A 27976-nucleotide genomic window follows, 5' to 3' on the forward strand; every position below is an offset into this window, starting at 1 on the left:
AGAGAGGATGAAAGATGAGAACAGTGTGTTATATATTAAGGGTTCCATAAAAAGAAATTATTGTTTACTGCAAAAAAAAAAAACCAGCAACAAACTGTGTGTTTAATCATAAAGCACTTTTGACTTCCTTATGAAAAGGGACAAACTTTAGAAAAATATCTGAAGCATGTCTGGAGAGGAAAGTTACTTTTTACAGGCACTCAAAATTCTCTTGATACTCTACACCCTGTCTGCAAATCTGCACCCCGCCTTCTCCTGCTAAGGACCCACATTGTTCTTCCTGGCTCACGTTGTTGCTCTCAGTCTTAGCTGCTGACCTATTGACAATGACCTGGACCATGAGTCCTGTGTCTACCTAACAGAAGCAGAATCTATCATTGCAAGCCCATCCACACAACATTTTAGCTGCGCACATTCTTTTTGGTCACCATGTTAACCCTGGCACCTACAGGGGTTAAATTTTAAGAAAGATAATGTGATCTTGTGAAAACACTCTCTCAAATGAAGGTGAGGTTTCTATGCTTGAGTGGACCTTGTTCACAGATAACATCTGCAGGGACTGATGGATTGTGGGGCTGCTATGCAGCTTCGACTGTTGCGTGCTGTTCCCTCTTGCCAAGACGGCCTCCAGCTAGCATTGTAAATAATGGCTAATTGAACTACTGTTCTTGCTAGGTCTCCTCAATGAGTATAGTTAGGCTCATACTTCTCAGGGGCCCATAGACCTCAAGAGGGTGTCTACTACTTCCCCCCTGGTGCCACGACCTGTCAAAATGGCAGGAATCCTGCCCCTCCCTTGCCTGGGATGAGGGCCTTCTCTTCCTCCTCCTGGGATCTTTCTTTCACTTATGATGGTGATTGGATGATCTCTGCATGACACACCATAGTTATAGGAAAACACTCTGCACCTGGATACAGCTGCCAAGCACAGCACTAAGAGACCAGTCAGGAGGTTCAGCAGAAATCATGGGAGGTGCTATTCTTAAGTTGTCTGGACACATCACTGTTATCATTGCCCGTTAGTTTTTTTTTTTCCCCCTAATCATGTTTTACTGTACTATAGTCTTACAATTCACCACACTTACCAACTGAACATAAGTTATCAATTACTTTATCCTATTTGTATTATTATAATTCTTTCTCTGTCTCTCTGTCTGTCTCCCTCCCTCTCTTTTCCTCTGTCTGTCTCTCTGTCTCTGTCTCCCTCCCTCGTGTGTGTGTGTGTGTGTGTGTGTGTGTGTGTGTGTGTGTGTGTGTGATCACTCTTCTATAACTGTGAATTCTACAGCAGTGGATTCAAGCAATGTCGGATCCAAGATATTCCTTATAAAAGCATCATTATTCTGTACAGCCCTTTTATGACCTTGATATTATTCCCAGTATGACAACACTTCTGTGGCATTTACGCTTTATGCAATCTAATACGTTACTGCAACACAAGTAATAAGTAATACAGAGGTGATTTAAATTATAAGGGAAGATACGTGCAAATACTATACTGCTTTATATAAGGAACTTAATTTAAGTTTTACAGTTTGGGTATTAGTGAGGATGAGATGAGGTACATAACCAATCCCCCTGGATGTTGAGGGAATCATTGTATAAACTTATCTGTGTGTGTGTGTGTGTGTGTGTGTGTGTGTGTGTGTGTGTGTGCAGATTGGATTCTGTAATCCAATCCATAGTCCGTCATTAAAACTTGTCTAGCATCCCTAGAGTGCATTGAAGAGCTGATGATATTCTACCCAGGACTCCATGCAGGGCACAAACTGTTTTTGGGAGTTGTATTTCCTTGGTCTCCTTCAATCAGGACAACTTTGTTCCTTTGGAGGGGAGGGTAGTAGAAAAGTCTAGGGCAGTTATTTTGCAGATGTTGCTCAAATCAATTCCCGGTTAGGGGTTGGAATGTATAGCATATTGGGATGGACTTCTTTTTTTCTCAAGTAGATTCAGATCAGACATTGGCAGCAATGCCACTGTGATACATACCCTTTTTAGTGTACAATATGAGGAGGCCCATTCCCATAGCCCACAATCCATGATATGACATAAACCTTCCAGCTTTCCCCACTGGAAACTCTAGTTCTATCTCTGTAGTGACTGGGTAAAGCTGTGGGGAGATAAGAGGTTAGGAGAGCTTCCCATCATTTTTTCTACACATTTATCATATAGCAACCTATCTTTTATTATTGTCCCAATAATTATAACTTTCAAGATAATTTAAGAATTATTTTAGTTGCTGTTTTTTTTTGTTACCACTTCACTGAAGTACAATTGACATACAGAGTTTTGCATATTTAATACACACAAGTTGCTGAAGCTTTAAGTTGCTACATACCCTTGAGTACATTGCCACAACCAATGCCACAAATTAACCCTTCAACTCCAAGAGTTTGCTTTTTCCCCACTTACTTTCAGCTTTTAAAGTTTATGTCACCAGAGTTTTTTGTGGTAAGAGCATGCAACAGACGATCTACTTTCTGAGCAAATTTTTAAGTATACAGTACAGTGTCATTAACTATGAGGTCAATGTCAAACAATAGATTTGTGAGATTAATTTCACTTACTTTTCCCTGACTAGGTATGAATCATAGTTTATTTCATTCAAAGTGTTATAATGCATTACTCTCACTAGTTACTATTATACATATCCCAATTAGCCAGTAGGAGCTCCTTCAAGCTAATTCCCTCATCTTTTTTATGTCCCCATTAACTTTCGAGAATTTCTTCATCTCTAGCACAGTAAGAGGCCTCGGAGTCCTTTTAACAAAACTATTACATTTTTTAAAGAACAGTTGCCACGAAAGTGAATCCTGAGGTCAGCCTCTCCTTTGTGTGCTCCTGTCTGAGGCATGGGAGGGAATGAAATGGATCCAGCAGGGGAGTTCACACCACTGTCTTGAATCCAGCAGAGCTGAAGATGTTCACTTGGAGACAGAGCCTCTGCATGGGTCTAAAGCTTGGAGGCCAGTGAGTAGAAGAAAAGTGCGTTTTTGTTGGTTTGTTTTTTCACTCACTCCTTGTTAAAGCATCCTTAGATGTTCACCGTTACCATTCTATGATCATTTCTGTATTCCTGCCATCCAGATAGAGTGGAAGAGGAAAGCTCATACTACAAAAAGAATCAAGATAAACAACATCCATTCCTCAGTAGTCAGTGGTTAATGACATTTACATTCAGAGTCTCCACACCAGGAGGCCAGAGGAAGAGTCAGCAACACACACCAAAGGTGGACTTCAATGATTGGTCATGTGGCCTCGGAGATTCTCAATCAGCTCATGCATCATGGGATGGAGAAGACAAACACTGAAGGAAACGTGGAAAGAAGTGGACACTTCACACTTAAAACCTAAATCCCCATTCTCCTCTGGAAACTTGAAGCTGGAGAGATTTTTTCTCCACTAGTTTAAAAGAAGAAAGATGAGGAGGAGGAAGAGGAAGAAGAGGAAGAAGGAGGAGGAGAAGAGGAAGGAGGAAAAGGAGGGGGAGGAGTAAGAAGAAGGAGGAGGAGGAGGAGAAGGAGGAGGGAGGAGAAGGAGAATAAGAAGAATTTTAACAGATTTTTTTTTAACCTCTAATCCCTCCTTAGACCTTACAGGAAGATTGAGCATGTGAATGGAGAATCTAATTCTATTGCAATGCTTTTGTCTTAGCATTGATTACAGTGTATTATTAATCATAGTACAGATGAATTATACCTTCATTATGTGCAGGCCTCAACACAATTGGGAGCTTAGTCCCATAAAAGGAAGCTGTCTATAATGAGATGAAAAGGGCCAGATTCAACAAGAAAAATCCCAGTCCGTGACAGTGTAAATAAATTGCCTCTGGGACTTCACAGATGGCCCTAAATCTGACTCTGCCAGGTATGGTTCTTCCCTCTGAAAGTGGAAAAACACAACACTACACATCCACACACATGCTGACAGACTTGAAAGGGGAATAAATTACACCCATAATCACCTGGTTTAATCTTGGGGGCATGGTTAGACTGAACAAATAAAGGAGGCCAAACATTTCCTCACCTCCCTCAGAACAAGGGGAGCTCTTTCATTTTTGCAAAAGGCATTAATTTTATGCTTTGGTTAAGCACCATCACCCACACCCCTCCACTTACTAAAGAATTTCCCTTCTGCTAAACTCAGGGTAGAGTGGAGGGTGTGTGGAGAAGCGGGAGGCCACACAAATTATGTGATCTAAGCTCTCCATACATTACCTCCTGCTATTTGGATAGTGGTGGCTTCAGGAGTAAGTCAGAAATAAATGTATTAGTATGTGGAAATTTAGCCTTCATAGAATATACCTTAGAGGGGTCTCCTGGCACACGAAGGGGTCTGATAGAGTGTGTTCCAGACCAAAGCTTTAAATTAAGTATTTGAGAATGTCATCCAAAAGAAAGAAATGAAGCCAAATATTTGACCAAGATGCAGCTGAATAGTGAGACCATACACCAGCTGCCAAGTCTCAAAGAATACTCCTAGGTACAATTTACTAAACCAACTAAATAAGGGGCAGTCATAAATTACAGATGAATGCAGATGTTGGTGGACCCCAGAGCCACCTCTAAGCCTATTAAAATGTTAAACGCTCCGACGCCTGATAACCTGAGAGCTTGAAAATACAGTGGCGGCGACCAGCGTGTGTGAATGTATGTTGGTGGGGGAGGGTTTCTACTGCTGCTAGGTGCCTGCTCCATTCTTCTGGCCCTACAACAGCACCTCCGAAAACAAAATAAAATGCCCTTGGAAACCGTCCCATGGTGCCAACGGAAAATGGAAACCTCCACAAAGCCAAAGGTGCCAACGGGGCTGGTGAAGACTCACAGCTTTTCCTGGTAATTCAGAAGCATAGTGCCTGTCTTGGCAGCTTTCTCTAAATAAAATTCCTTTAAGCCAACACTCATTTAACCTTCGGCTGAAGAATACAGACTCTGAAGTCAGGCAGAATCCCAATGCCACCACTTACTGGCACCCATTATTACCTTGAACAAACTGGCTAACTTCTGGACTCTGTTGTCACACTAGTAAAATGAGAGAATTGTGAAATACCAACCTGTGTTGGTCAAGTTTCTCCATAGAAACAGAACCAGCAATTTGTTTAATGATGTAAGGAATTGGGGGCTGGAGAGATGGCTTCATGGTTAAGATCACTTGCTGTTCTTGGAGAGGACAGTGTTCAGTTCCTGGCACCCACATGGCAGCTAACAACCACTCCAGTTCCAGTGTCTCTGACACCCTCTTTTGGCCTTCCTGGGTACTGCATACAAATGACACAAATACATGCAGGCAAAACACTTATACATTAAAAAAAAAAAAAAAAAAACTTTAAAATAAAAGAGAATTGGCTTCAGTGATTACAGTAGTTGAAAGGCAGAGAAGAGTCAACAGTGCAGGTCAAATTCAAAGACCACCCTCAGAATTTCCTCTTGTTTGGAAGAGATTAGTTTTGTGTTTTATTGAAGCCTTAACTAATAGATAAAACCCACCTATCTAAGGGAGTGTACTCTGCTTCCTCAGTCTACCAATTTAAATGTTAATCTACCCAAAAAAATCCTCATGGAACCATCCAGAATGTGGCCCAAGCAACTAGACATATAACTATCACATGACTACAAAGGATTTCTGTAGGATTAAAATTAGTTGACTCATGTCACATACTTCGGGCTGTGACTATTGCATCATAACCATTCATTATAGACATGACTGTTATCATTCTTACTAAAGAAATGGTGAAGAGAAGCAAAGGATCTTCACTGGCTACCATCCAGAGGAGGGGACTAGATCATAAAGAAAACTGGAGGAGCTCTGGAAGGTGTGGTGGTGAGCAGAGAGTGACTACCATTTCTGGAACACCAGAAATGAGAGTGTAACCTGAAGTGAAGCCTGGGTTGGCCAGGTTAGAAGGAAAAGGTTAGTCTATAAAGCAGGAAATGAGACCAAGAATGTCCAAGCAACCTAAAGGACATTTAAGAAGGGTGCATCATGGAAGAGAAGGGTGAAATATTGTAAGAGCCAAGGTGGGTATCTGTTGTGAGATTGTATCTATAGGGACTCTATACCCATGAAATCTCAACGACAGCGCTGCCTGAGCAAACTTTCAACGACGACACCACAGCTGACATGCAAGCATAGATAAGGGAAATCTCACAAGGCCCCGCCCCTACAAGAGCTGTAGGTAATTAATGACTACTGAGAGACGGGGGAGAATCAATCCTCCCCAGGGATGAGCCTTGTAAATGGTTAACCAATACCAAATGATCAGCCTAAAATCATACATATGAACTCAGTGGGTTGTATTTATATATTTATAGGAATGTATAAATGTAAGAGTAAAAGTTAAATAAAAAGAAAAAAGTGGAACTATAGAAAAGAATAACAAAACAAGAAGACAGTAGCAAACAGAAGAGGGCCAAGCAGTGAACAGAAGGGAGCCATTTTGCCCACACCTCTAAGGATGACAGAAATAAAGAGGAAAATGTACAATCAGTTGAGCACATGACTCTTACTTAGGAGGGAGACAAATGCTTGCCAGTAGATCCATGGAAAGAGAAGAGTTGCATCAATGGGGAAAAGACAAAATTAGGAAACATTTTCTACAAGTAGCCTTTTCATTCAATTTTTCACATTTCTGTGTAACTTATCTCTCACTTTAAATAAATCCACTGCTCTGGGTTTGTACCATTAATAAATCAGGACAGTAATTTATTCTGCTCAGTCAAAAGGCTCAAACATAACACTGCAAGTTAGACAGTGACAAATTATGTTATTGCAACCTAACTCTTGTAGACATTCATAATCCAAAAGAAAAAAAAAACAGAAGAAAATTAAGTTATGAGGTCAGGGCACCATTAAATCCTCCCACATGGTGTAGGTTAAGAGGGGTACTCAGAACCAGGGACTAGAAGTGGGCTGCAAAAGCACTGTGGGTCAAGACCAGCAACCACCTTCCAAGGATGCTGTATAAACTCCTTGTTTCGTGTGTGTGCGTGTGTGTGCGTGTGTGTGTGTGTGTGTGTGTGTGTGTGTGTGTGTGTGTGTATGAGAGAGAGAGAGAGAGAGAGAGAGAGAGAGAGAGAGAGAGAGAGAGAGATTCAAGTGAATACTTTTTCCCTTGTAAAACCATTCACATCATGTAATGGACTTCAGTACAAAAAAACAGAATACATCTTACATAAATTTAGTTTATATTTTTTTACTTTTTTAGAATTCATCTTTTATTAATCTTTTCATCTCCACATCTGAAATATTCCAGTGTTGGATGTTGATGACTTGAGTTCAATTCCTGGGACCCACATAGTAGAGAGAACTGACTCCTACAAGTTTTTCTTTGACCACCATAAAGATACTATAGCATGTTCATACTCACAACCACCCCACCAAATAAATTAGTAAGTTCAATGATAACAATTTTAAAAAGCATAATCTAGTTACAGGAAGAAAGGATTTTCTATCTTAAGACCACCAAGAAACACAAAGAAGAGAATTGCAAGTGAAAAAAACTAGTGACTTAGCATCCTGAGTTGCAGGTTTTAATGCAATAATAGTTACTATTGTTCTGTGTTGCTCTTGAAGTATTTCTATCAAGCTACCTTGAAAATTCTAATCTGTTCTAGCAAAAGAACAAAACTATAAGCAGAGCTTCTTCATATTTTCTAAAAACAAAACAAGCAAACAAAAACTATAGCAAAGCCAAGTTGCTTCTATCATATGGGCACTTCTCAAGTGCATGGGTACTTACGCAGTACTTCATGGTACTTATCTATTATTCGAAGCTATGCAGTTTGTACAATCTATTCAGTGAGTGCTTTCAATGGACTATCCAGGTCTTCTTTACTGATATAAGAGGAAATTAGATAATTTTCTTAATGAAATGACATGAACAGACTAGACTTTTCCCTGGCATGGTTAAGAATCGTGACACATATAGGTCATCACAGACTAGGCAATAGAGGGGTCAGATAAGGTGCATGAATGCTGAAAGATTAGAAAAAAAGAACAGACTAGCTTTTCAGTGGCCTTCCAGACCTGAGAGGCTCTGGGTTGGCAAAGAAGAGGATATGCCCAGTCTTGGTGGTGAGAGGCAACATGGCAGTCTGGAAAGCAACAGTGAGTGTGATGTGTTGGAGTCCATCTAGACTAACTGGCCGAATATCAGTCTGCCTGAGCAGTGCACGATGGTAGGGAACAATGCAGGCACAAGCAGAGAGGTGAGAGGGGGAACCCCGTGCTTTCTTTTCTTGCCAATATGAGTTCATTTGAGTCACTGGTGGCCTAGAAACCCTGGCCCACTGTCAACAAGTATTTATTGAATGAATGATCCACCTCCTCTGATAAGATCCATTTTCCCTATCTTGAAGTCCCATTCAACAGCTATTCATTCTGACTACAAACAACTCACTTTCCCTGAATACTACAGTTGAGTACAGGAGATGACCTGCTGGGGGATGGTCTGTATGTCAAATTGCTCTGATTGGTCAATAAATAAAACACTGGCCCGTGGCTAGGCAGGAAATACAGGCGGGATTAACAGAGAGGAGAAAAGAAAGAACAGGAAGGCAGAAGGAGTCACTGTCAGCCACCACCAGGACAAGCAGCATGTGAAGATGCCAGTAAGCCATGAGCCATGGCAAGCTATAGATTTATGGAAATGGATTAATTTAAGCTATAAGAACAGTTAGCAAGAAGCCTGCCACAGCCATACAGTTTGTATGCAATATAAGTCTCTGTGTTTCTTATTTAATAAGATGGTTGGTTACATCTACAATGGCCAAATCCCAAGTATATGCAATTTTTAAATAGGTGGTAGTGTTGGTCAATTTTCATTCACTGTGATAAAATATCTGAGATAAATGACTTACATAGAGGAAAAGTTTATTTGGTTCATTGTCTTTTTCTTTTTCTTTTTTTTTTTTAAGTTTCTATCTATTGCAGTGGTTCCCAACCTTCCTAACACTATGACCCTTTTAATTCAGTTCTTCATGTGGTGCTGAACCCAACTACAAAATTATTTTTATTGCTACTTCATAACTGTAATTTTGCTACTGTTATGAATCATAATGTAAATATCTGTATTTTCTAATGGTCTTAGGTGACCCTTGTGAAACGGTTGTTTGATTCCCCAAAGGGGTCCTGACCCATGGGTTGAGGACCACTGGTCTATTGATTCCATTGCTTCAGAGCCTGAGAAGGCAGTACATCATGGCAGAAGTTCATAGCAGAGGACATTGCTTCATCACATGACAGCCAGGAGGCAAACAAGTAGTTCCCTCGACCTCCTCTATGGTACACCCATAGTGACTTAATGTGCTCCCTTGAGGCTCCACGTCTGAAAAGCTCCTCAGCCTCTCAATTGCACCACAGGCTGAACACTAATCTTTAATGCAGAGTCTTCAAGGAACACTTACTCAAGCTGCAGCACTAACGTTGAAGATACACGAATCCTTCAAGTATTGCTTGAGTAGTTCATAACACCAGGAATCTGAAGAAATACATTTTTTAAAAAAATGAGAAGAGAGAAACTTCTGGAATAAATACATTCTCTTCTCACTGGGGTTGAAGTCTCTTGTGTGAGCAAGAAGGAACGTAGTTTAAACATAGAAAGAAACATTACATGCTTATTTTTTATTCTGATTTCCCCCAAAAGGAAAACCAAGAAAAGGATGACAGTAAAACTACAAGAAAAGAGCCTATCTGGAGAAGGCAGATACAGTGTTTAATAGAGTAAATCAGTTTTAGAGAATGTCCCCAGTGTCACTTCAGTGGAGGCTTAGGATATACCACCCTTTCCACTCCAGCCAAGGACCTCATGCAAGCATCTCCAAAGAGGAGCCTCTCACCCCGGGTTCTGAGAGAAGCCAGTGTGCAGCATCCTTTTGCCAACTCTCACAGACATGGTAAATGTGAAAAATAAACTGTGGTATGTTGAACCACTGGGACTTCTGACTTATTCATTAATGCAAATTAACCTTGCCATTCCTAACTAAGAGAAACAGAAAAGGCTTAAAGGGAACATGCAGGGAACACAGGAGCTGGAGAGATGGCTCAGTGGAGGATCGAGGTTCAGTTCCCAGCACTCACAGGACCACTCACAACCTTTAATAACTCAAGCTCCAGAGGATTTGACACTCTCTGTAGTTGGAATTTTCTTTGGGCCACCAACCAGCTCCCAAATTAAGACACGAAGACTTTTTATTAATTATGAATGTTCGGCCTTAGCTTAGGCTTGTCCCACTATCTCTTTTAACTTAATTTAACCTGTTTCTATTCATCTACATTTTGCCTCAGAGCTTTTTACCTTTCTTTCATTCTGTATGTCCTACTTTCCTGCTTCCTCTGTGTCTGGCTGGGTGGCCCCTGGTATCTCCCTGGAGTCTGTCTTTCATTCTTCCCTTAAGCCTAAATTCTTCCTCCTACTTAATCTCCCTGCCCTGGAGTCCTACCTACACCTCCTCCTTTGCTATTGGTCATTCAGCTTTTTATTATACCAATCAGGTACCTTAGGCAGACAAGGGAAAACAGCAACACATCTTTAATAATTAAACAAATACAACACATCTTTACAGTTAAACAAATGCAACACATCTTGGCATAGTTAAACAAATATTCCACAACAACTCTTTTGGCCTTGAAAGACCTTACACACATAAAGTAGTACACTTATGTACATGCAAGCAAAATACTCATACACATAAAATAAGAAAATAAATTGCATTAAAAAAATCTTCAACATATGTATTAAGTGTCTTAGTTACTTTCTCTGTTAATGATACAATATCCTGCTGATAGCAACTTAAGGTTTTGGTATACAGTTCCTGTGGGGAATAGAATCCATCATGGCTGAAGAGGTATTTCGACAAGAATAAACAGGAAGTGGGACCACACATTAAAGCCTCAAGACCCAGCTCCTAGTGATTTCTGACTTCTAAAGTTTCCACAACTTTCTTAAACAGTCCACTGGTTGGACAAAATGTGTTCAAACATGTGGGCCTGTGAAGGACATATCCATTCAATCTACCAGAAATGTTGAAAGTCTAACATCTAAAATAAATGATTTTCTTTATGTGGGAGATAATTGTGCATCCTGTCTAGTTTATTTCCCCCCTTCCAGTAATAACCTCAAACAAATAAGGTAAAATGTTTTATTCTCAAATAACCTAAAACAAATAAGGTAGGGTATTACTATCGTATAAGCATTTAAATGCATGGTACCCAGCCAATAGTGCTGTCTGAGGAAGTTATAGAACCTCTGTAGTTGTTGGGTGGCCTACCTGATGGAGGGACAGACCTTTGAAGGATGTCTTCATCTCTATTTGTCTTCTAGCTCTCTCCTTTTTGGTGAGCCAAGATACAAACAGCCTCTCTACTGTAGCAAGCTTTCTTGTCCAACTATCTTTGGATTATAAGCCTGCAAATAACAGCCCAGAGACTTGTTAATTATGAAAGCTTGCCTTAGTTTAGGCTTTTCCCCAATTAGCTCTTAAGACTTAACTAACCTATAGTTTTTAAATCTACATTCTGGCACATGGCTCTCTTACCTCCTCTTAGTACAGTACATGCAACTTGCTCCAAGTCTGCTGGCAAAATTGCATGCCTAGATTCATCTGTAATGAGTCTATCTCTGTCCCGCCAGCCAGCCAGCTCCCACATAATGATACAGAGACTTCTTATTAATTGTAAAAGCTCAGCCTAGGGCTTAGGCTTGCTCCTAATTTGTTCTTATAACTTGAATTAACACATTTCTATTAATCTACATCCTGCATGTGGCTCATGGCTGTTACTCCTCCTCCTGCATGTCTTGCTTCCTCATATCTGGCTAGGGATTCCACATTTCTTCCTCCTGGCATTCTCCCTCTCTGCCCAGAAATCTTATCTCTCCTGCCTAGCTATTGACTGTTAAGTGTAGTGGGTAGCCATTCCAACCTTGATCTGGAAGTTCCAACCCCCATTGCGGCTTCGGTAACTGTCACGCCTACAAGGTGGGGCCAAGAGAGGACCCTGAAGACCCGAGATCCAGATGCGCCATCTCCCTTGGTTCCCAGACCCTGGACGCTGGAGGTAGACTGAGCAGAGTTTTCCAGACAACACCGTCGGACTGTGCTATGTCTTTCCCAGACCCTGCAGCCTACCTATCCCTTCATTTGTAAGTTATGCCACTCAATAAACCTCCCTTTTAACTACGTGGAGTAACCTTAATAATTTCACCAATAGTTAAGCTTTTTCACCAATCACAGCAATACATCTTCACAGTGTACAAATATCCCACAACACATATCTTTATAGTGTAAACAAATATTCTGCAACATTCCACCCCTGTTGATTAATTAAAAAGGAGAGTAACATAGTAAAACTATATACACTAACATAGTAAAACTATATACAATAAGAATAATTATCAGTAAAAATTACATTCATGATGTCCAGTCCATTTGCATTTGGCAAATTCAGAGAAAATACTGTATTATCTATCCTATCTTAGTGAGTTCAAAGTTTTATACTTAAACCATTTTCTATCATAACTTGTATTATGATTCTAAAAATATCTTTTTAGACCTTAAAACATTTTCTTAGATAAACAACTCAAAATTTTATGCCTCTCAGCCTTATAAACTTTATATCTCTTTTGTAAGTTTCTTTTCTGAATTTGATAACAAGGAAAACTGTAATTATAACTATCTAGACTTCAACCCCTATCAAAGACATAAGAAGGATAAAATATTACCTAAGTAAACAGGAAGTGCAGAGCAAGCAACTTCCAAAACTATAGAAATGACTAAGACGTCTGGTTGCCTGGATAGGCACTCACGATTCCTCTGCAATGTTGGGGTATCCATCTTTGACCTGCAGGCCTAGAATATGTGACAGACCTTTTTATGTGATGCAGAAAATTTTGATGGACTATCTTACCTTGTCTTGGCAAAGTTCAGGAGTTGCCTTCTTTTGTGTCCTGCTTGTCCAATTTGAACAGCATACTGTCAGTAGTCAAGGCAAGGGCTGTTTATTTCCCAGAGGCTAAATTTGCCACAATGAAAGCAAATACCATATGGAGGTTCTTTGATGTCCATCATCTTCTCTGAAGTAGATTGTTTTTAGTTTAAAAATAGATTTAATAATCTATCCTTTTATTCTATTGTTCCTTTAGCCTCCCTTTTTCTTTGCAAAATAAGATCCCTGAACATAATCTTCTTTGCTTAGTTTTCTTCCTGGCCATGACCAATAATAACTTATAATCAATCCTCCTAAACAATTACAAATATCCATAGCCCATCAAATGACCAAAAAACCACCCACTCCTCCTCTTGGGAATGTGGGCATTATATTCTCTATACTGCCTCATGTTGTCTGGGAGTGACAGCATCTTTAGGAGGCCCTGAGAAAACTGGGATAATGATCGAGTCTCGGGAGAACTAGCTGTATCATTTTTGTTTAATCTTTGTGTGATAGGAAAGTGTTGAACTTATCTGAAGTCCTGGCTAGAGTAGTCTATGAGGTTGGACCATCTCAGCTATGAGCTTTAAAGTTGTTCTAGACACAGAATTGTAGTTGGTTCTTGTTTTTTAAGAGGGTTGTTGAGTTTTGTTTTGGTTTTTTGGTTTGATTTTTTTTTTCCTCCATGTCTTTAGCAAGATTTTCAAGAGATCTCCTCTGGTCAAATCTAGTCTTCATTAATTTTGAAGGAACCCATAGCTTTTCATTTTCTGTGGAAACAATAGCACAACCTCTCTTCCAACACAACATATTTCCTGACTTCTATTCTGAAGCTAAGACATCCCCCAAATATACAGGCTGGTTCAGTTTAGCACTCCTTTTATAATCCAATGTCTCTCAGCAGCTGTCACTTTTTGTTCATTAGTATTTAAAGTATTTAAAGTTAACAAAGCACTATATATGATCCACATGCCCTGTGTTATGGTATTTCTCATCTTTACATGGCTTGTTCCTTTTATATTACTTTATTCTCTCTTTAAAGACTTTATTATATTTAAAGTATTTATTTTTCTATGACTATCTATACCCATTTTCTTTTTTCTTTTTCAGCATCTAAGCACATTTTTAAGCATAGTATATATCTGTTCAAAGGTTTTATTGATTTGGACCTGACTTTTTGCTCTTTTATAGTGTTTTTTTTTTCACTGTGTGAGCTGAACCTTATCCTGCTAGACTGTCTGCCATACAGCTAGTTTAGCACATGGCCTGGTGGCTGGCTCCACCCCTTCAGGTCTGTGAGAGCAGAGACTCATGCCTGTGGGCCCCAGCCTGGAGTCAGTCCATTTGTCCCAGATTTGGAAAGTTTCTAAACCATGCTGCAGTAGGCATTTCTATCACCAAGTGGCATGCAGTCCCATGCAAGTGCTCGGTCACAGGACCTCTTAAAGATCTACATCTCTGTACTCCATAAGCATCAAGCCTACCTGAGAGACCATGGTTGCCGAGAGCTTTCTCAGGCATTATGTGGATTTACATGCCACACATTGGGCACCAAATGTGACAAGCTTTCTTATCAGACTATCTTTGGATCACTAGCCTGCAAATAATAACCTTGAAACTTATTATTAGTTATGAAAGCTTGACTTAGCTTAGGCTTTTTTCCAACTAGCTCTTATAGCTTAATTAACCTATAATTTTTTATTCTGCATTCTGGCATATGGCTCAATTACCTCTTTTTCATATGGCACATCTAACTCACTCCAAGTCTACTGGCGAAATTACATGCCTAGATTCCTCCTCCCAGTTTCTCTCTCTCTCTCTCTCTCTCTCTCTCTCTCTCTCTCTCTCTCTCTCTCTCCCTGGAAATCCCACCTATTCTCTCCTTCCTAGCTATTGGCCATTTTGCTATTTATTAAACCAATCAGAAGTTTCCTTAGGCAGGGACATATCTTTACAGTGTAAACAAATATTTTGCAACACTCTACCTCCCATTCCTGCCCAGAAGGAACAGCCTACCATGGTGTGCTAAAATCTTCTGAATCTGTGAGCTAGAATAAAATGTCCCTCCCTTTTCATGGACAGGTACTTTGTCACAGTGATGAGAAAAGTAACTAATACCTAAATTAGTCATACATGAGAGAAAATTCTTTTCTGTATCATTAACCACTGCAACTCAGAAAGACTGAGTTACTTGCCTGAAGAGACACCACTATTGAATGATAGAGTTGAGATGAATAAAGGGTATGGCTCAAACTTCATTTGAAACACAATATTCTCTTCTGAATATCCATTTTTCCAAACTTAAGAGATGGTACAGAATTTTCCAATGGTCACAAAATTATAAGATTTGGCAACCACTGAGTTTTTTAATCTTCTGTTTCCATGGTTCTGCTCCATTCCAGACTCCCCTTTGGTCTTTAACTTCTTTCTGCAAGGCTCACCTTGCCCTGCTCCCATTTAGGACTCCTGTCAATATTTGGTGGGAAGTATACAGAATATATTTCATCAGGCTACCATCATATGCTGACTGCCTAAGAAGCTAGTTCTCCCAATCATGCATCTACAGACTCTTGGACCGCTCTTGCCTTTGTGGTTTAGGCATACTATGATGTTTTAGTTTCTCAATGTTTCTAATGCATGGCCAGAATAGGGGACACCACCTCCATCACAGAAAAGTAAACACTGAGAAGTAAAAACTGGAACTTCCTGTTGCTAGACTCCCTCAAGTGTGGAGCCTACACCCATGCCACCCAAAGGGAAGGACAAAGCTTGCCTTTACTGAAGAGAGCTCAGCTCATCATGGCAGAAACTGAGGGCTGTCCCTGGCTGCAAAGGACTGGCCATATCCTGCTCTCACATTTTTACTGCTTTGTGTCCTTTTAGACTGGAGTAGAAGTTGAAGCATGTGGAGGGAGAAGATTAAAAATATACCTCCTTCTGTTCACTAGAGAACTGGGGAGCCCGGAGAAGGGTAGGAAAGGAGACGCTCTGGTTCCCACAGTTCTCTGCTCATAGGGCCATCCAGCCCAAGCCTGGATGGATTCCTGCGTGATCCTCCTCTACGGAGCTCTGCTGGGGCAAAGGAGTCCTGACTTCTCTACAAGGAAGAGGCAAGATGGCAGCCCTGGGCCTCAGGGGACCAGTGGAGACTTTACAAGCTGTTTTCAAAATGAGAGCTAAATTCCTGACATTGATCTGGGAGGAACTGGTGAGGGTAAGAAAAAAAAAATGGGCAGACACCAGCATAGCTTGCTTTCCCTTGTCTTCAGATTTATGGGCCAGCCACCTTGTGATTCCCGGCAGGCCTTCGCTACATGGCTGCTTTGCTATTTCTCTCTCTCTCTCTCTCTCTCTCTCTCTCTCTCTCTCTCTCTCTCTCTCTCTCTCTCTTTCTCTCTCCTTCTAAAAGTTTGTGTATCTGAGCCAAGTCATCCCTCTTCCTTCCCTGGAGAGAACAGGAAAAAGGGCCTGTGTCCTGCATTTTAAAACATCTGGTGGGGCCATCAGGGAAGAAATGCAAAAGCTATAATTTAACTTACCTTTTGGGATAGGTTTTATTGCATTTACTTTCTTGGATGCAAAAAAAAAAAAAAAAAAAAAAAACTTTGGCATTTCCCCATTAGTTAATGGGTTCGGAATTTTATTAATCAATGTCGAAATGTTCATAAACTAACGCCACCTTTTATAAGCAGGGGCAAGAACCATTTCCAAATGCTTCCAGTCAGAAGGAATAATATTAAAATGCAGGTTGCTTATGTGCTAAAACCAGTCTTTGGGGAGTGGAGCATAAGCTCTCAATTATCCCGATCACCTCCAGAGTCACAAATCAGGGCCAGAAATGCAGCCCAGACCAAAGAATATACCCAAGATTCAGCTTACAGTTTCTCACTGTAGCCCAAGCTAAACACTTCACTTCCCTTCATCCCATCTTGCCATGGGCAGACCCTTGCCCCAGCCTTCACGCCTGCCCTGAAGACAGTGTAGATGACTACTAATTACACCTCTCTAGGCAGTAGGTCCTCAGGCCCACAGTGGCTCTCCATGGAAGTGGCATGTTATGTTTTTGTCACCCGGATCTCACTCTGGACTCCCCTGGGAGTCCCAGTTGTTCTAGTCTCCCTTGAAGGAATTCGGTCGAGGTGAACAGAGGGGATGTGGAAGACAGGTAGTTTATTGCAGAGAAGAGCGCCCTCTACAGGGTAACATTGGACAATTGCCAAAAGACCATTGTGTTCATTGACATTTTGTCAGGCTTTATACTATTTCTAAAGCTTTTTAAAAAACAGTACAAAGAACAACTGTTCCTGAGGCACATTTCCCTCTCCAGGTGATCGATGAAACCATTTGGATTGATTTAGGACAGGGGACAATGATACATCCTTGTCTTAATCAGAATGCCTTTGCTAGATATCAACCCTACAAGGTGTAGATGGTTATTTATTACTGAGTTCCTGAGCAGTTCAGAATCTCCTATCTCTATTCTGGGTCAGAGGTGTGACTCAAATATGAGTCTTTTGAACAATAATCTGAGTCCTGAGATTTCATTTCTTGGTTTTATGGTTGTAACCCGGCATCAGCATTTTTTTAAATTTTTTCCCCAGTCTACCAAAACCTAAGCAAGCAGCCTCGTATTCCTGCTCCAGTAGCTGAGAACCATTCTGGCTATTACACTGCCAAAATTTCACTTCTATGGCAAACTATACCTTTAACCCATGAGGCAAAGTGAAGCCTTCCTCCCTTACACTGCTTCTTGTCAGTTATTTGGACGCAGGAATGAGGGGTAACTGACACACTCAGCCATTCCACTGCCAGGCAAACACCCAAGAGAAATGAGTGCAATTCTCCCTTCGTAAATATCATGATCACAAGTTTCATATCATATTTTTCTCCACAATACCAAACTATAAAAACCCTGAAGCTGCCGGGCGTTGGTGGCGCACGCCTTTAATCCCAGCACTCGGAAGGCAGAGCCAGGCGGATCTCTGTGAGTTCGAGGCCAGCCTGGGCTACCAAGTGAGCTCCAGGAAAGGCGCAAAGCTACACAGAGAAACCCTGTCTCGAAAAACAAAACAAAAACAAAAAAAAAAAAACCCTGAAGCTCATCAGACCAAAGCAGGTAAACAGAATATTATTTTGTTTTTGCAGTGGAATGCTAGGCAAAAAAAAAAATATGAAAGCCATGTCCCCACTTAAACAGAGTATTAAGCAAAGAAAGCTGTCCTCTAAAAGTGTGACTACATTCACATAAAAGTTTAGAATAGACAGAACAATTTCAGAACAGTGTAAAGCTTCCCCAGGGAGATGGGTGGTAGTGACTGGGGTGCTGACTGGGGTGGGCTCAAAACAGCTTTGGGGGACTGGAAACCTGTCCTCTGGGCCAGAATGGAGCAGATGCAGAATTGTTCCAGAAATGGCCAGTATAGGAAAGCTACAGCAGACGGCTTAGTTAACTGCCCTATGGGAAAAAAAGCCCCTTGACAGCAATGACTGGTCCTTTTTCACACGGGAAAAGATGTTTTTGAGTGATTCCACCTAGCAGCATCCTATTAGCCTCAACCCTCACTCTACACCCCTTCCTCCTGAGACTTGATGAGTCTATGTAACAGGCTCTCAGACCTTAGCATAACTGATGCCATGTTAGAGGCACCATTCTGACCTTAAAATCCAGCATGAAGGCCCCAACACCTGCCAAAACAGGCACAAAGACCTGGTCGATAGTTCCAGGATCCAGAAAAAGCTGCTTTTTAGCTTCAGTAGTTCGGCTTCTTACTAACTGGTCTTGATAACTAAAGTGAATCACTCAGGATGTCGGTTTTGTGCATAAAAGACAAAGAACTATGAGGACTGGGCTGCATGATTTGCGTGATTTGGGCGAGTTCCCTGTGCAGCCACTTGCCAGCAATAAAGACTTTCTTTTCAGATTTAAGAGTGTGTATTCTGTGGTGGACTTACCTGGTAACCTACCAGGAGGACAGCTGCTGCCTTCTGAATGACTCATCTCCTACTCCACCCTCCCCCAGAACCAGTTCATTCTCCTCCTTCTCTTCCACACTCTCCCACGTTCTGGAACTTGACATGTTGGCCATATTTAACATCTCCTTCCTTTACCACAGCATCTCTGTGTTTCTCCTCATATTTATTTCCAAAATATACAAGTGCTTTCCACAACGGCCAGCTCTTCTCCTGCTGCCTAACCCTCGGGTGGGCATCTGAAGATTCGGTTTGTTTCTGACACTGGTGCTCAGGAGTTGGCTCAGATCCATCCCATAGATTAAGGACTGAGCCCCATCAGAACAGCCTCACTTCAGCCACGAGTCAAAAGTCTAGGCTGCTCCATACCCCAACTCACCCTTGCTCCGTCAATAACTGGCTGGAATGGCCCAGAGAGCTCAAGGAAACTTTGTTACTACTGGTTTGTTATAACCAGATACAATTTATGAGGAGCATATGGAGGAGATGTGCAGATGCACAGGGCAAGGCAATGCGTCAGGCAGGCAGCGGTTTTGAGCTCCATATCTCTTCAGGAGTAATACCCTCCAGTATACTGATGTGTTCACTAACTGATGTCTGTAGAATCCTATTATTCAGGGCTTGCAGAAGTCTCTTCCAAAAGTATTATTGATCAAATCACTGGCCAGTGGAGACTGAGTCCTTCATTAGGTCTCCTTCCTTCCTCAGAGACTAAGTTCCAGCCAGTTTTCTGATCATAGCTTACTCTTTCCAGTGACTAGCTCCTGTCCTGGAACTGTCTAGAGACCCAAGGCACCCATCATTTTATCCATAACTCAGATATGGATGCAGGGATGTTTCAATATCAGGAGAGTGTCCTTTCACCACCCCCATCCCCACCTCCACTTAGGCAGTCCCAAGGGTTTTAGGAACTATGTCAAATTCTAAAAACCAGGTTGAAAATGAAAGATGACTTCTTATGATATCACAGTTTCAACCCATCTTAAACATCTGTTCTCTCCTTACACTCCTATAAGCCTGGTTCATGCTTCATTTCTTCAGCTTGGAATGTCCCCTAGAAATCTTCCATCCATCTTCATTCCTAAAGTACTTGCCAAGTCATGACTTTCTCTGATTCTTAAATGACCAAAGGCCCTCCATTGCCTACCAGATAAACACTGAACTGGTTGGCTTGGCACTGAGGGTTTTCTAAAGAGGCCTCTAAATTCTATTTTATCTCCTATTCCCTCCCCCAACATACATCTTACATTTAGGTCAAACCAAAGCATTCAAGTTCCCCCCACCATGTGTCCGTTCCCCACCGCCTTGCTCTCTCCTAGCGATGCTTTCTTCTCTTGCCTCCCTGTGCCCCTGCTCCAACACTGTCTGCTGAAGTCCTGACTGTCCTTTCTCGATGCTTCTGCCTACACATCACCTTCGTCAACAGGGAAACACTCTTTCTGTTTTCAGTTCATGTTTTCCCTGTTTGTATTATTCTTATTATTGGTAATGCTGCCTCATGATGACTTACGGTCCCTTTTAAGTTGTAAGCCCATTTAAGACACAGAACAGATCTTACTCTTCTTGGAATTCACCTTGTACCCACCTCAGATGTTCATAAAGTACATGTAGATTAAAAGAATAAATGCATGAAGGGAAGAAAACCAACTACTAGAGAGTAATTGTGTTGAGTAAAACTTGATGAATTAATTTACATTTACATTAAATTACAGCTTAAAAGATTAGCTACACGTATACTTCAGTTGTAATTAGGAAAAATCCATTCACCGAAGCGTTGCTCTACAAATGATGAAACCTCAAAAGTATAATGTTGACGCTTCCTTCTCGAATCAGACTACCAACTGCATTTGCCCCTCCATATCTGTGAGCTCCATATGCAAGAACTCAAGCAACCCCAGATATAAAACATCCAAGAAAATGTTCTGTCAGTACTGACTATGCAGACTTTCCTCTTAGTGTTTAGATTCTATCGGGGATTAGAGAGAATCTATAATTTAAGGCATTGTGTGATATGCAAATATCGTTCCATTTAATATAAGGAACTTGAATGTCATAGTTGGTGGTACTTGAGGGGAGTCCTGGAACCATTCACTTGGATGCTCTATTCTTTGGCTAAAACTAGTCTGAAGACCTGGCTAAGCCTAAGTATCTCTCAGTTCCCAATACATATCTGCTTCTCCTACAGCCAGGTACAGCCTTCCAGTTCATTCTAAAACTAACTGTAACAGACTCTACCACTCACAAAAAAAAAAAAAAAAAAAAAGTGTCACTCGGAGAAAGTGGCTAAAGTGGCTGAGTTCTCTGAGGCTCCAGTTCTTTATGAAATGGGACTGACAGACTTACTTTTCTCAGTTCTCCCAACGAATAAAGCATATATAGGTGATGCCAACTTCAGCATGGACATTTCTCCTGTACGCTCCATCTCCCACCCAGGTGTGTTCATGCTTCTATCTGGCTCCAAATGGCTTTGGCAGAAATAAAAGGGGACTGTACCTCTCTTCCTTTTGGGCACTGAAGATAGATGTTCTGATTATTGTCTCCAGGCTTCGTGGGAAGTTCCAACGGGAGGCAATTTGAGGCAGGCTTTCAAATTCATATGAATTCCTCCCACCTCCGAGTTAGCTAAGACCAAGGGAGCTTTTCCCAGACAGGAGAGCAACATTCCAGTCGGTTGACATCAAGAGGCCTGTGGGATCGTCCAGGGGAGATCATGGTAGAGGATGAAGACTGGATTGCGTGGTAGAGGCTTTGGGAGAACACAAGGTCGTGGGGTCAAGAATGTGAAGTGAGAAAAGGAGCGAGTGTTCTTGCCAGCGCCTTTGAATGGAGACATGCCTTGATCACCCAGAGCAAACACGCATGCATGCTCTTTTAAAATACCGAAAAACAAATGCAGAATTTTCCCTTGGAAAAAATTATAGACACTGGCAGACAATTTTGAAGGGAGATGTGAGGGACTGTGCCTGCCTGGTCCATTTATGCTCAGACACTGCCTCTTTACACACCAAAGCTACTGTTCATTGCTAGGCCAGGATCCCAGGCCAAGCCTTCTGATCTCCTTGGCTCTCCTGAGGGATGACCCAACTCACGGCCAACTGGCAGTGGATCTGAACAAATTGGCAGGGTCCCACCTGCTTTAAATGAATGCATGTGTATCTCTCAGACTCAAGGAAGATATTCATTGGCCTGGCTAATGAGGAAGCTTAAAATGTCCTGCTCACTCACAGCAGTGGAGCTTAAGTCCAAAACCAGATACTCTAAGATGACCAAGTAAAAGGACTTCACACACACCCTCCCCCAACAAGACCTCTGTAGAAAGACTCTACCAAAAGGATCAAATGCATTTTGTGGAGAGAAGTTAGTAGGGCTGAAAACCACCTCTGCCTCCAAAATCAACAACTGAACATGAACCTATGTCCTAAAGAATATAGCCCCCTAAAAAATTGTTAATTAAATCTCAGAGGAAAAGGAGATCTGACAATAGTCATCCCCCACCTAAAATGGATCCAACTAAGGAATAAGGGAGAGTCACCCTGTGTCATGGCAGCCAGAGTTGTCACCATCCCAGTGTATGGGGGTGGGATGGGAGAGCGTTACCATGCAGTCTCTGCTCAGGAGCCCCTGAACCTTAGGGAACAAGTCAAACCCAGCTGGAAAGACTGAAGAAAGGGAAACCCAAGGCACTGGGGGATTCTACTTTCTCCTCTTCCGCCTTTTCTCTCCTCGGACAAATTCCCCCTTTACCACAGTCCCTCCCTGATACCACGTCACAGAAACTCTTCAAAATAACGGGTCTTCTGTTTGGTAATAACATTTGTCTCTGCAAAGTGTCCGAGATGCAATCAACTGCTAATTGCTATATGAGTATGTGTAGGTTGGGGCAGTTCACTAAGAAATCACCAAATGCCAACAGACAGAGGAGCATCTTGGAAACGCTTCTCTAGAGATGGGAAATGACAGCACACAGAAGTCAGGCTGCTTGTGACCAGAAGTCATGAAAGGCCACCATGTAAAGAAAATTGCTCTGCGGGACTGTGGTGCCTCCTCCAGTTGCTACCTACATGTAAACAGAGAAAGCAGGTGTAATTGGGACAAAATGGACAATCAAGGGACAATGGGACAAAGGAGTCATGCGGAAAGCCCATTAGCTCCATGTGCAGTTAAGTCTGAATAGGAAAGAAGTAAAATCAGGAAGTGTTGGGAGAATAGAAGAAAACACAGGGGTCAGGAAACAGGATAGTGTGGTGGTAATCTAATTGTACTGAAATATTATTTTGATTGTATGTTAATAAATAAAGTTGTCTGGGGGTCAGAGCTATTAGAGCCATAGCAAGAGTGGGGCGGTGGTGGCACACGCCTTTAATCCCAGCACTCGGGAGGCAGAGCCAGGCGGATCTCTGTGAGTTCGAGGCCAGCCTGGGCTACCGAGTGAGTTCCAGGAAAGGCACAAAGCTACACAGAGAAACCCTGTCTCAAAAGACCAAAAAAAAAAAAAAAAAAAAAAAAAAAAGAAAATGCTATATATATATTTCTAATTGTATTTATACCATTCATTTAACAATGTAATACAAATTTCTGATCCTTGAATGTTATTATTATCAACTATTAGGATATAAAGAAATGAAAGTTAGTAGTTAGACATTACAATAGAACTTGTAGTCATATTAGATATGTTTTAAAAATTGAGCAGAGATGTTTTAGACAGGTCATCTTCAAACCCTTCAGAGATCTACAGAATATGGCATTTAAAATGTTTTAATAACTTAGAAAATTTTTCTTTTTTGAGACATGTCAGCTCCTGGCAGTACTAATCTACTTCAGAGAAAATATGGGCATTGAAGAAACTGCATATGGAGTCAACTTTCCTTGTGGCCAAAGTTAGCCACTGGACAACAAAGTATCCTCGAATCAACAGGACAAAATGGACAGACAGAACACGAAACAAGGGACTACTTATTCTTGCCAAAACAAGTGTGGTTATGGCTTTATCAAAAGGCATCTTCTGAGGCCAGGACAATACGGCCCATCCCTGAAATGGCCTTCGCATCCGGAAAAGGTACAGTGCCCTTTTCTTCAAAGCAGCTTAACAGGCAGAGGGCCGATGGATTCTGTTGTACAATGGAACAGCAGCTGAAAGCTCATGCTCTCGAAAGTAGACTGGCATTTAATAGAGGGATGTGGAGAAGAAGGGGATGCCGAGATGAAGCCATATATACACAGCCAAGAAGAATGGACAGCTGAATTTAAAACTGTCAACAATTTCCAGAATTTAAAATCCTGAATCATGACAGGACACTAGTGGAATTCAGGTGTTTCTGGTACGTGGACTGCTCTCACCCAATGTGAGGTTGAACTGTTGACCTTGTATACATCCTTGTGTACATCCTACTTCACAAATGAGTCTGTCAGATACACTAAGCCTATAGGCTGAAGATGATGCCCCAACACTGCGGAGAAACCTCAGGTGACTGCCCAGGCAGCTGCTGTTTCTGTCAACTCACAAAATTTTTTGGAAGTTGCTTGCATGCACTTCCTGTTTTTATTTTTGTTAGCTAATATTATTCCTTCTTGGGTCTCTGAGGGAGTTGAAGATTAGTTAGTTATGGTTGAAGATTAGTTAGTTATAGTTGAAAATTAATTAGGATAGAAAGTGCATTAGATACATCTTGGATTTACCAAAATAGGATAGATAATGGAATTATTTTCTCTGATTTGTCAAATACCTGTTTAGGTATTTATTACTTGTATATATTGTATATAGTTATTGTACTTTTGTATATAGTTTTTCTTTTGTTAGTTATAACCTTTTGCTTTTTTTTCTTTTTATTAAAATAGAAAAGGGGAAATGTGGTGGTAATCTAATTGTACTGAAATATTATTTTGATTGTATGTTAATAAATAAAGTTGTCTGGGGGTCAGAGCTATTAGAGCCATAGCAAGAGTGTGGCGGTGGTGGCACACGCCTTTAATCCCATAAGATCTCTGTGTGTTCAGGGTCAGAGCTATTAGAGCCATAGCAAGAGTGTGGCGGTGGTGGCACACGCCTTTAATCCCATAAGATCTCTGTGTGTTCAGGGATACAGTCAGCATTAGAGACATATACCTTTAAGACCTAGGGGGCTGTACATTCAGACAGTGACGAGGCAGTCATGTGTTTGGGTTTACAACCAATGAGAAGGCAGAACAACATACTTTAAAAAAACGAACCGACAGGGAGTAGGTCCTCTTTTCGAGAAGCTGGGACAGCAGGAGGAAGGGTGAGATTTTAGCTCTGAGCTCTGACCTCTCGGCTTTCTCTTTTACATTGTTTCTGTGTTTCTTATTTAATAAGACGGTTGGTTACATCTACAGGATAGTCTCTTAAGTCCCATTTCCTTCTTAAGATCCTTGAACAGAACCACTCAATGCGATCTGATGAGGCCATAGAGTCCAGAAGCCATGGTTCTGGTCATGCTCTGTTTCTGGCTCACTTGACACTCTCCATTAATATAATCAATTCAGCTTCTGCTCTACAATCCATAAGTTCTCTGTTTACTCTATCCAGACACAGTGTCATAGGGAAGAAGAAGGTGACAGCAGCCACAGCTTGGAAGGCCCTGGAAGGGAGCTAGTGCAAGACCAGCTGTGGGTGCTTTTCTAAATTCCTTGGGGTGACTCTTCAGATGAGAGAGGATGGGACAGCAGCAGGCTGATGCCCATTAACTGTAACTCAGGCCACCAGGTGAGAACCATAGAAGGCCAGTGAGGCAGCCAGAAAGACATCTTCATCTCTCTGTGCTTCTCAGCCTCATCCTTTGGTCTGGAAGAAGGAAGGGGAGAATACAGAGCGAGGCAGGCACCCGGGCTCCTGTTCTCTACAGCTGCTGTATTGGACAATGGTTGACTTTCCTACCAATCACCCTACAGCCCTGTGGAGTCAAGAGTCTCTGCAGAGTGGGACAAGGTCAAGATTGGTGGTAGCCAATCCATGCCCCTTACAGGCGCTTTCTAAAGGTAAACAAAAGTGAGTATGTCTTTGTTTTTGCTTTCTCCTTGTATCAAATTTTGAAGAGAAGAACACATCACAACTGTATAAATTCTCAGCCAATCAGTTACACTCTAGAATCCTGTGCACTCCATTTCTTATCTAAATTGTCTAGACAATGAACCAAAACATGCACCTTTATAGCTTCTCGAGGAAAACAAAGCTGGTAAGAGCCACTCGGAGGAACTGGTCAATGTTCAGTCTGCGTATCCCACCATGCTACCTTTCTATTCCACCCTAAAGAAATGTGGAAAGATGGATGACTAAAGCCAGAGGTTTCTCTGTTTTACAAGAGCAGGATAGAATATTAAAAAGGGAAGATGTAGCTGAATGAGTTACAGCAACAAGGAATACTACTAAACCAAACAATTACATACAACATCCTATTGCCGAAAGCTGTTTATAATAGCTGATGAAAAAAAAACATTAAAAACAAGATGGTCCCATTTTGGTGAAATAAAATGGAAGTAAAGGAAGAAAGGAAAGAGGGCCTAAGAATCTATAGGGCGGAATAGAAAGGTAGCGTGGTGGGATATGCAGACTGAACATTGACCAGTTCCTCCGAGTGGCTCTTACCAGCTTTGTTTTCCTCGAGAAGCTATAAAGGTGCATGGTGGCTATACTTTGCTTCATGATGTTAGCATGGTCTGAGTTTTTCTTATCCTGAAAGGACATGCCCCATTACCTAGAGTCTTGAAAAATGTCTTTGTGGATCTTGACCGTGGTCCCAGGAAGCCGTCAGCACCCAGTAGGGGCATTAGGAAGAGTGATGAGGAGCAGGACAGGCATATGTCTCATTCTATAAGTTCTCCTATTATGTGTCCAGCAAATGGATCAAACTAGATCTCTTATTACACAATAATTTTGCTTTCTGAACCACAAATACTCAATCTCCAGGAAAAAGAGAAAACCCCAAAAGGCCATGCTGCTCTAAGGAGGTTATTGAAATTCATTGCTCTACAGTCCCAGTTAGAGGGCTTTAAATGTTTTCTTCCATGGAGCAACAGTGAACATGTGCTGCCCAAATGCTGTGTCCTTCAGCATCTGAGGGTGAGCAGCTGAGAGGGCTGGGCTGCAGGTCCAGCTTCCCAACTCCACCACTCAGTTCCCCAGGCCTGTTCCAGCATCTATAAAGTGGGTAAGGTACGTCTAGACATAGCCTGCACCCCACTCCATACTTTCCACGGGTCACTGGGGATGCTTCCTGGTTTCTGCCAGGGGTGCAGGAAGGCACAGAACAGGAGACAAGGGAGATGCTAAATGAGCATCTTCACCCCAAGATATCAAGAGGAGCCCACATCTATCTCTTCTATATACTGAAGTTCAGCAGAGGTGGCATCTGAAAAATGGACATACAGTTAGAAAGCTGGGAACCAGCAGGCTATGCCTTGGGCTCCAGTGTTCTCTGTAATACCCATATTGTATCTAAGCATAGAAGGCCTTTCCTGCTTTTGTTGTTGTTGTTGTTTCAGTTGAGGCAGGCAGAGATGACTTGGACCCTTTTTCTATTTTTCAGCATGGCTATTGTTGACTTATACAGAGCAAAGTTGCCTTCCTGTATTGTCTCAGAAGCAAGATGAAAACATCCACCAGAGATGTGTTATTAAGTCACCCTTCCACAAAAAGATCGAGAAATCCATGGAGCTGGCCTGTCTACAAGGCACCTGGCACCAATTAGCCCTGGCACTGTCTGAGTAGCTTCACACAAGAGCGCTTGAAAGTGAAGTGCAGCTATTTGGGGCTCTTTGGTTGGGTTTTGTTGGTTTTTTTTTTTTTCCATATGAGGAAATGGTTCATTGCTGTTCTTAGCGGTGTTTACTATGCAGTCATGTGACACTAACACTCATGCATCTGCGTCACACAGGTGACACCTTTCAGGTGGACTCCTGCATGTAGAAGTGTGTGTGTGTGTGTGTGTGTGTGTGTGTGTGCTCTGTGTTGTTCCTTTAATAGCACGGATGAGGAATTTTTCAAAGCTCTCTGAGCAAGACTGCAAATCTCTCTATTGCTGGAAATGAGGAGAGAGAGGGGAGGGGGCAGTAAGAGAAAAGGAAGGAA

The 27976-nt window shown here is 41.6% G+C and overlaps 1 long non-coding RNA gene across 1 annotated transcript; it reads right to left on the reverse strand.

The window, feature by feature from the left end:
* Positions 1 to 9357: 9357 nt before the first annotated feature.
* Positions 9358 to 26664, reverse strand: LOC114682945. Its single transcript, XR_003733111.1, has 4 exons — positions 26604 to 26664; positions 21388 to 21640; positions 11268 to 11404; positions 9358 to 9478 (listed from the first exon to the last, which is right to left on the reverse strand). It is a non-coding gene; the product is annotated as an uncharacterized LOC114682945 (long non-coding RNA).
* Between the last annotated feature and the right edge of the window lie 1312 nt (positions 26665 to 27976).

This window comes from Peromyscus leucopus, chromosome 6, assembly GCF_004664715.2.
Source record: "Peromyscus leucopus breed LL Stock chromosome 6, UCI_PerLeu_2.1, whole genome shotgun sequence".
NCBI lineage: Eukaryota > Metazoa > Chordata > Mammalia > Rodentia > Cricetidae > Peromyscus > Peromyscus leucopus.